The sequence below is a fragment of the Belonocnema kinseyi genome, chromosome 7 (genome assembly GCF_010883055.1).
Source record: "Belonocnema kinseyi isolate 2016_QV_RU_SX_M_011 chromosome 7, B_treatae_v1, whole genome shotgun sequence".
Taxonomy (NCBI): domain Eukaryota; kingdom Metazoa; phylum Arthropoda; class Insecta; order Hymenoptera; family Cynipidae; genus Belonocnema; species Belonocnema kinseyi.
In genome coordinates this window covers 137,258,426-137,267,372 of record NC_046663.1, presented here as the reverse complement: position 1 = coordinate 137,267,372, position 8,947 = coordinate 137,258,426, and positions in this window count along the sequence as shown.

Below are 8,947 nucleotides of genomic sequence, written 5' to 3'. Positions count from 1 at the left end.
GGTTATTCACAAAAAATTTTACAAATTTGAATTAAATTTTTGTGAAATTTGTAACCAAAATTTCAACATTTTCGTAACGTTTCATTGGAAAAAATAATATTTTATAGACTTTTGTAGATATATGGATGACTTAAATTAATGTGGCAATAATTATCTAATTCTTCGACTAATAATTCACCCTTGTATTCTAAAATCAATTCCTAACCTCAAAATCTGAAAAAGGAGTTATCGCATTTTACACCAGCAATGGACTTTGATAACAAAAATCGTAACGAATTCCATGCTTCAAAGGAATATTACTTAATATTAACGTTTATATTAATAACAAATAATAACTTAAGCATTAACTTGTAATTAAAAATATATTAACCCTACCGATAGAAATCTCAGAGTATATGCTTAAGGTTCTCAAGGCTCTGAGAAGATCTGAGAAATTCTCCGCAAGCACTCAGGTGCATATATTTAATGGTACAAATATCTCGTTTAAATGCTTTGAAGGCTTTAAAATGTCCTTTTCGAAATTGAAATAAAAATACGATCATAAATAATAAGCAGAGGGGCTTAAATTGAAATAAGAATTCGATCATAAATAACAAGCAGAGGCCGTGTATTGCGGCGGTACGGGTGGCAAGGTGGTGGTAAAGGAGAAGCGTTGATTCGTATTATCGACTTTGAATTTCGATCCGATTATTATTCCCAACAGTGATCCAAAAATACTTGCGCATGCTTGAACTGTGCGGCGCTCATTGGCTTTAGTTCGTGTACGTATTTAAAAATCAAGTACAGACGCGCACCGTAGCCAATGAACGTCACTCAAATCCAAGCAAGCGCAGATCATGGCAGCTCCGATGGCATTATTAACTTCAAGAAAACACGTGTGACGTTCCATTACTGTCTAACTCAAGGTGAATCACGGATGCCTCTGTCGCACGTGTGTGACTATCAAAGAACGAGCAAGCGTGACAATTTTTTAAATATTTTCCAACGCTGTCTAGCCCACTGACACCTCGTGTCTCACGCATATAGCAATAAAAATCGAGTATTGTGACAATCGAAATCTACAATATCGTTTAGAGATTTTATATTAAGGAATACCAAAGATATTATTACGTAGATGCGGCATGTGGTGATGGAGTGGGAGAAAATATATATACTACTTTCGTCGGATGTATAGCTACTGCCCTCTTCGTTTACCTTGCACCTTCTTTCTCTGTAGGTAAAATCGTCGCTCTGAGGGTAGAATGTTAAATCTATATTATCCGTTGCTCCTCGCAGAAAATTCCTGTCTTAGCAAAGATTTCTCTAAATACCGATAAAATACAAGCAGGAATTCTGACATGATTTACAAAATAACAAATTGCTATAAAATTATAATACTTTTGCAATTTTAATCCTTATTTTATTTGTGAAATTCGTGACAATATCAAAGGTTCGCCACATAAATTAATTTTAATGCTCATTTTGCAATTAGGTTATTGTTTATTTTTTGAATTGGTATTACACAAATCCGGTCTATTAAGTTTGAATAATATAAATGTTTATTTAAAATGGATAAAGAAACATGTATTACATTTCCAATTCCTTGCGGTAACTTTTTATTAAATAATTTGACACAATTTTATCAGTATTGATCCTAGATTAGAAGTAAACTGCACCAATCGATTCTATGTACAAAATGACTCCATAAACTTGTACTAAATTTGCACTATTCTAAGAAACTTGTTATTTTCTCTACAAATGTATAACTTTTAATGTTGCAATATTTTAAATCAAAATTCTGCTATTATTTCGCAAAGATAAAAATCAAATAATTTCCGAATTTATTAAATTCATCTCTTAAACGTGGAACGCTTGCAAAGTTAAAATAAATCGAATTTAGTAGATGCATAGGCTGCGTTCTGAACCACGATTCCTACCTTACCGGCATTGAAAAACTTCGAGCTGTAGAGGTTCGTGTCCGTGCTAAGCTTTGAGATCTTTCTCGAAGGATCCTGATGACGTCACGATTGCGCAATAGTCTGTAGCCAAGTTCATGTAAACAGGTTCAAGGTTATAACGTGAATGTGTCAAGGTTAAATAAGAAAAACAAGGATGATTTATTGCTTCCTGGCAGATAAGACGTTTGTTAAATGCGCAAAAGATGCAGATGTATAGGTGAAGTTTTATATGGAGAGCTACGTATGGCATCCTGTTTTGACTATTTATTTGATTTATGGCTTCTTGATAGATGATACTTTAGCTAAAAATTCCTGCCTTTATTTGTTTAATGCGTAAAAGATGCCGGTGGACAGATGAAATTTGAAATGAGGGTTATGCATTGCATCCTGTTTTGCTTATTTATTTGATTTGAAAATTCCTGATAGATGATACTTTAACTAAGAATTCCTGCCTGTGAAAAACATTCTTCTACAGTCTAGAATCTTCGAGAAAAATAATTAGAATTAAAAAAGTATATCTATAAAGTTAATCGAAGGTAAGAAAGTAATGAAAAAGCATTTCTTATGGTAGGTCATATACTCAGGGATGCTTGTCGCTTTATACTGGTATCAAGTAGCGAGCGAGGACCATAGATAACAGCCACACACGTTTAAACACGCAGAAGCATTCATGCATCGGCAGTCTGAGGCTGCACACATTTCATTATCCTATGCTATCGTTCTATAGAGAGATCACTTCTTTTTACAACTCGAAAACGTTCGCTTTCGTATTCATTCTTTTACCATATGCTAGGTCCGTCAACCTCTGGACGAGGTATATGTAACAAGATACTAAAAACAATTTCGAGACTCGAGAGAAAGATCATAGACAGCATGAATTTAATTCGAGACCTTTCATGGACGTTTAGTAAATACCAAGAGTACACTGCCCGGCGCTTATCGCTCCTTATATGATGCAACGATATTCGAGCTAAGGTCGCATGCCTTTTTTATCCACAGATATATGCTCGCTTTTCAGTTCTCATTTGGAAAGGTCAGTTTTTTACCTTTTAAATATTAAAGATTTAAAATAAAATTAAACAAATGCAACAGATGAATATAATATAATATTTGAAATTTTTTCAATCATCCACTAAGACTACTCTTCGACTATAAAGAATCGAGGATGATTTAATTCAACGTTCAGAAATTTTTTTCTATCATATTGAATTTTCTAGAATGAATGATATCATTTGTTGAATACACACAAGCCTAAAAAATTGAAGTGAAGTGAAAATTAATACAGAGATTTTGAACTGTTTTCGTCTTTTATACAATTCATTATAAAAAAAAACTTTTGCGAACGTTCTTTTAAAAAATTATTACGAACGTCAACATATTCCACCTGTGCAATGAAGATAGGAAACCTGGTGTCTCTTAAAAATCAGTTAGTGCACCTTCTATGGGTTTCTAAATTGAAACGATATTAAAAATATTAAACTATTTAAATTTAAAATCAAATTAAATTACATTTTTCTTTTAAATTTAAACTCAGTGCAATTCGTTAAAAATATTATTTGTGAAATTGTTGGAGTCGAAAAGTCACTTCATAGCGAAAATTTTGTTGCATTTTGTTGCAGAAAACTTATTCAAATTTATGAAGATGTCTATGAAGTGCTGCATGAAAATGCAACAACTTCCGAAATCTCCTACTCGTCACATCAGTGCACGCAGGATATTCGGAGTTTGAACAGAATTCTGAGGCGGGGAAAGGAGCATCTCTCTCTAGGGCAAAAAAATAAATTTCAGTCAACAATTGGACTACTAACCTTCAAAAACCGCACATTCAAAAAACTTCAGAAGAGTGGAACGGGCGTGAATGAGAGTTTGGATAGGAAAGGAGATAGAATCAGATGGCAGGATCTGTAGTCTGCTTTTAAAAGTCGAGTGAGAACAGGTTTGGTTATAAATCTGACACATAAAGATTTAGATGATTTTTTCATGGATTCAAAAGCAATGATTATACATAGACTAAAAAATGCTTTCAAAACTTTTGCGGGGGGCTTAAAAACGAATGTTATTCTTGCAGCAAAATTTAGTGCTATAGAAGAGGGTAGGGAAATCGAATCAATAAAATTTTTTAATACTAAAAATGAACTTATTTTAGTAGCAACCGAAATAAATGAATGATTTGAAAGTAAGGTTAGAGAGCAACTTTTAACTAAAGTAGAGGACTTCCAGAAAAAAAATCTGGCTGGAGATTAAAGGAGATTATAAATTTAAATGTTAATATAAATAAATACGCACCTTTTGCAGTAGGGTCATTAACTTTCCTAGGATTACCTAAATTTATAAGTGATAAAAAAGCAGTTGTAAATGTTAGGAACAGTGATGAGTACTGTTTTCTCTGGTCGGTAATGGCCCCTCTTTGTCCTGCTGACAACCACGTAGATCGCGTCTCTTCCTATCCGCATTTTGATACGCTCTTTAAACGTGATGGAATCAACTTTCCCATCACTTTTCAAGATATCAAAAAAATTTTAAAAATGAATCAGTTGCGTATAAATGTTTATGTCAAAGAACATGAGGAAAAAAGGAAAAAGGATGAGATTGTCCCCCTTTATATAAGCAATGAAATATCAAAATGTCCTACAATTCACCTGCTAATGATTGAAAATACTGATTTTGATTATGATAACAATGAATCTGAAAGTAATCCAGTGTATCATTTCGCATAGATTAAAAACCTCTCTCGACTCATAAAATCACAGTTTACGAAAGAAAATCGTCGCACATGGTTCTGCGATAGGTGCTTGTGCCACTTTAAATTTGAAAAATCTCTGATTAACCATAGAGCTGATTGCGAAAATCTGAATAATTGTAGAGTAATGCTTCCAACAAAAGAGGCTGATAGGAACATAATAAAGTTTAAAAATTACAGATACAAAGAAAATGTACCATTTGAAGTATATGCAGACATTGAATATTTGCTGGAACCAGTTACAAATTCACAAACAGATAAAGCGGCGTATTAAAAGCATATCCCTACTAGTGTCGCGTATTATACAAAATGCAGTTTTAACGATTCGGTTTCAGAACATAAAGTCTACCGTGAAAAGAATTGCATTGAATGGTTTATAAAATAATTAAAAGATTTAGAATTAAAAGTAAATTCTCTTTTGAAAAATCCAGTACCAATGGAAAAATTAACTTCAAAGCAAAAACAAGAATTTCAAAATCCAAAATTGTGTCACATTTGCGAAAAAGGTTTTAAGAAAGATAATGTTAAACATCGCGACCGTTGTCACTTTACAGGTAAGTACCGTGATCCAGCACATAAAAACTGCAACATTAACTACAAAGACTCTCATATCATTCCAGTAGTTTTTCATAATTTATCTGGCTACGACTCAAATTTTTTCATTAAAGAATTATCACAAAGATTTGAGGGATATGTCTCCTTACTACCTTTAAATAAAGAAAAGTATATCTCATTCGCAAAAGATGTTCCAAATACTAGAGTTAAACTGAGATTTATCGATTCTTAGTAGCTTGGAAAAATTAGCCTCATATCTTAATGACAGCGAAAAAACAATAACTAGAAAATTTTGTTTGCAAAAGCAAACAATAGATTTATGGGGAAAGATTTTAATCCATGCGATCCGGAATCATACATTTTTTATTTGGATATTAACAATCAGTATGGTAAAGCTATGAGTGAGTTTTTACCATATCAAGATTTTGAATCGTTTGAAAATTTCTGAAATGATCCAAACTTTTTCAATATGCCCGATGATTCACCTGAAGGTTACATCCTTGAAGTGGATCTAGAATATCCTGAAGAGCTTCACGATTTGCACAAGGACCTTCCATTACGTCCTGAACATTTTGTGCCTCCTGGTTTAAAATGTCAGATTCCAAAATTAGTAACCAATTTGCTACCAAAGAAAAACTATGTACTACATTACCAAAACCTAAACATGTACTTGGAATTAGGCATGAAACTAACTAAAATTCTTCGAGTGCTAAAATTCAAGCAAAAAGCGTGGCGAAAAGAATATATTGATTTAAACACTGAAAACAGAAAAAGAGCAACTAATGAATTTGAGAAAAATTTCTTTAAATTTATGAACAACTCTGTTTTTGGAAAGACAATGGAAAACGTTAGGAAGCACAAAGATGTCAAGCTTGTGACAAAATGAGAGGGGAGATATGGAGAAAAAGCTCTAATTGCTAAACCAAACTTCCATAGCTGTACCATATTTGATGAAAATATGGTTATTGTTGAAATGAACAAAACAAAGATTTTTTCAATAAACCTATCTACATTAGTTTCACAGTCCTTGATATCTCAAAAATTATCACGTATGATTTTCATTACAACTATGTTATATCAAATTTTGGAAATTCTGCAAAATTGCTATATACAGATACAGACAATCTCATCTATTTTTTCACTGTTTCCAACTTTTACGAAAATATTAAACGACACATCCATAAATTTGACACATCAGATTATTCAACAGACAATGTTTACGGAATTCCTCTGACAAATAAAAAAGTTTTGGGATTAATGAAAGATGAATGAAACGAAAAAATAATGACTGAATTTGTCGGTTTGAGATCAAAATTGTATGCATATAAAGTTTTGGATGCAGAAGATGTAAAAAAGAGAGCCAAAGGTATAAAAGGATCAACACTGAAAACCATAACATTCGATGACTATAAGCAGACTCTTATTTCTTGTCAGGATCTGATTAAAACTCAACACCTAAGGGATCGTCCATATATTACGTAAGACATTTTTCTTTTGTTTATGTCGCTGTGTCCTTTTCAACTTGATAAAAATATTATTTTCGTCTTTATTCAAACAACAGAAAAACGTCTTACGTAATATATGGAGAATCCCTAATCCGAAGCCGAAAGCACGAAGTGCACACCATCATCCAAGATAAGATTGCTCTCGGCTGGCATGATGACAAACGAATGCTGCTCCATGGTACTACAGATACTCTTCTATGGGGATATAAATATAGAGCCTATGACCCCATGGAAGTCGATGCAATGTAAAAATGTATATTGTGAACTGTATTTCTTCTTCTATTTAAGGAAAGGATTATAATTTTGGAGACTTTTGGATTTCAATATTTATTCGAGCAGAGTTTCTGCTTCCAGTTACAATATTAGAATGCCGCCGTGCCAAGGGGCCAGACCGCTTATATGTGTATTGATGATAAGACGTCAGAGATCAGAAGTGGCTCGACTCCGGATTCAAATGTGTATAGATGATAAGACGTCAGAGATCATAGATGGCTGGACTTCAGATCTAGATATGTATGGATGATAAGACGCCAGAAGTAACTGGACTCTAGACCTATTCACATCTCCATCCCTCGGCAATTAGACCATGTCCTCACTGGTTTTAAAAAGAGGGGTTGATGCTGCAGAGTGGTAGCTGATGCGAGTTGCCACGGGGGCATTGGTGGCGTGATTAATTGTTGCTGGGCCCTTGATTTTGTAAATTACTTTACCGCATGGAGTTGTAAGCAATATAAATCTGAGTAGATTATTTAGTCCACATAGTAGTCCTAGCATTAATATTGCCAGGCTAGTATATCCTAGACGTTCAAAGATGGTAGTGCCCGTAGTCCACCATGAATGATTACGGCGTTCAGCTAAAAAAGAGGTAAGGTCTTCTTGTGCAGTTCCTAAATCATGGGCAGAATTTTTGAGCTGCTGTAAGTTTAAATGAGTGTTAGAAAAGACAGGTAAAGGTATGCTTTCGGATTCTAGAATAAATGTTTCGATTCTAGAGAAGTTAAATTTAATTTGTCGTTCTTTCACCAGGTTTTCTTTTGAATAATGAGTTGCTGCGGAGAATGTTTATTTTCCCGTAGTAGCTTTGCAATGGTCTGATAATGTGAGAATTGTTGATAAGGAAATGGTTTCCATGACATCCTTTTCCATTGGACAGGTTATCATTAATCGTAGCGGATTATAAGGTGAGATATACCACTGAAATCTATTAGAGAAACTATAAATATAATCTGTAGTTATTTTTAAATACTTCTTTTTACAAGGTACTCCTTCGTTACTAAGTAACCATCCGAAACATGAGGCTTCGGTGTGTATTTGTTTCAATACATCTATTATCTGGCAGAAGTGGAGTTCTCCGGCATTGATACATTTGTCTTCATTTATGAGGGTATATGTGGTTTTATCCTCTGACAAGGCAATGGGTCTGTCTTGTATCCCATCGAAAAAATAAGAATTCATCATTGTGTGTTGTGGTAGAGCGATGTACCGTTGGACAATGAATATTTGTGTATCGGGAATTGGTATGTGTATCTTGTAGATTAATCTGTTGTTTATTAAGATGATGTCTGTTCTACTGATTTTCATGTATAAAAAATAATTCTTCTCGGTTAGGGGGTAGGGTGTATCTTTCGGTATATTTTGATGTATTGCAGACAGTGATTTCATGAAATTAACTGGTGTTAACCATTTTTGGTGATGGTATACCATTCTTCGCTTCCGAGATGGCAGCTTCAATTGTTTGTATGGCTTCTGCGATGTCTTCTACGTGCAGTTCCATATCGAATAATGAACTGAGGATCATGTTGTTTATTTGCATGGCGTCCGTCAATGCACTGGTATAGTTGTACATGGCTTGTATTTCATTCTTAGTCATGTGTTGGATTTTTTTCAACTTGAGATAGAGTTGCTTGTAGAAGGCTAGTCTGGTTTTTAATTAGAGTAGCGATTCCCCTGGTTTTATTATAGACTTCATCTATATCGTTGTTGATGTTTTCCGCGTCGTTGGCGTTCATAGTGCCAAAAAGATATTTGGTGGCGGTACCTATAAAGTTGAATAATCCTCGTTTTTGTCTTCTTGCTGATAATTCCCTAATATTATCATAGCGATTGATGAGTTTATTTATCCTTTGTCCTAATGTGCCAATTGTCTTGGTCATAGTGCATTTCCCGATTAAACTGTTGCAATGTTGCATGATTAATCGGGTGTAATCCTT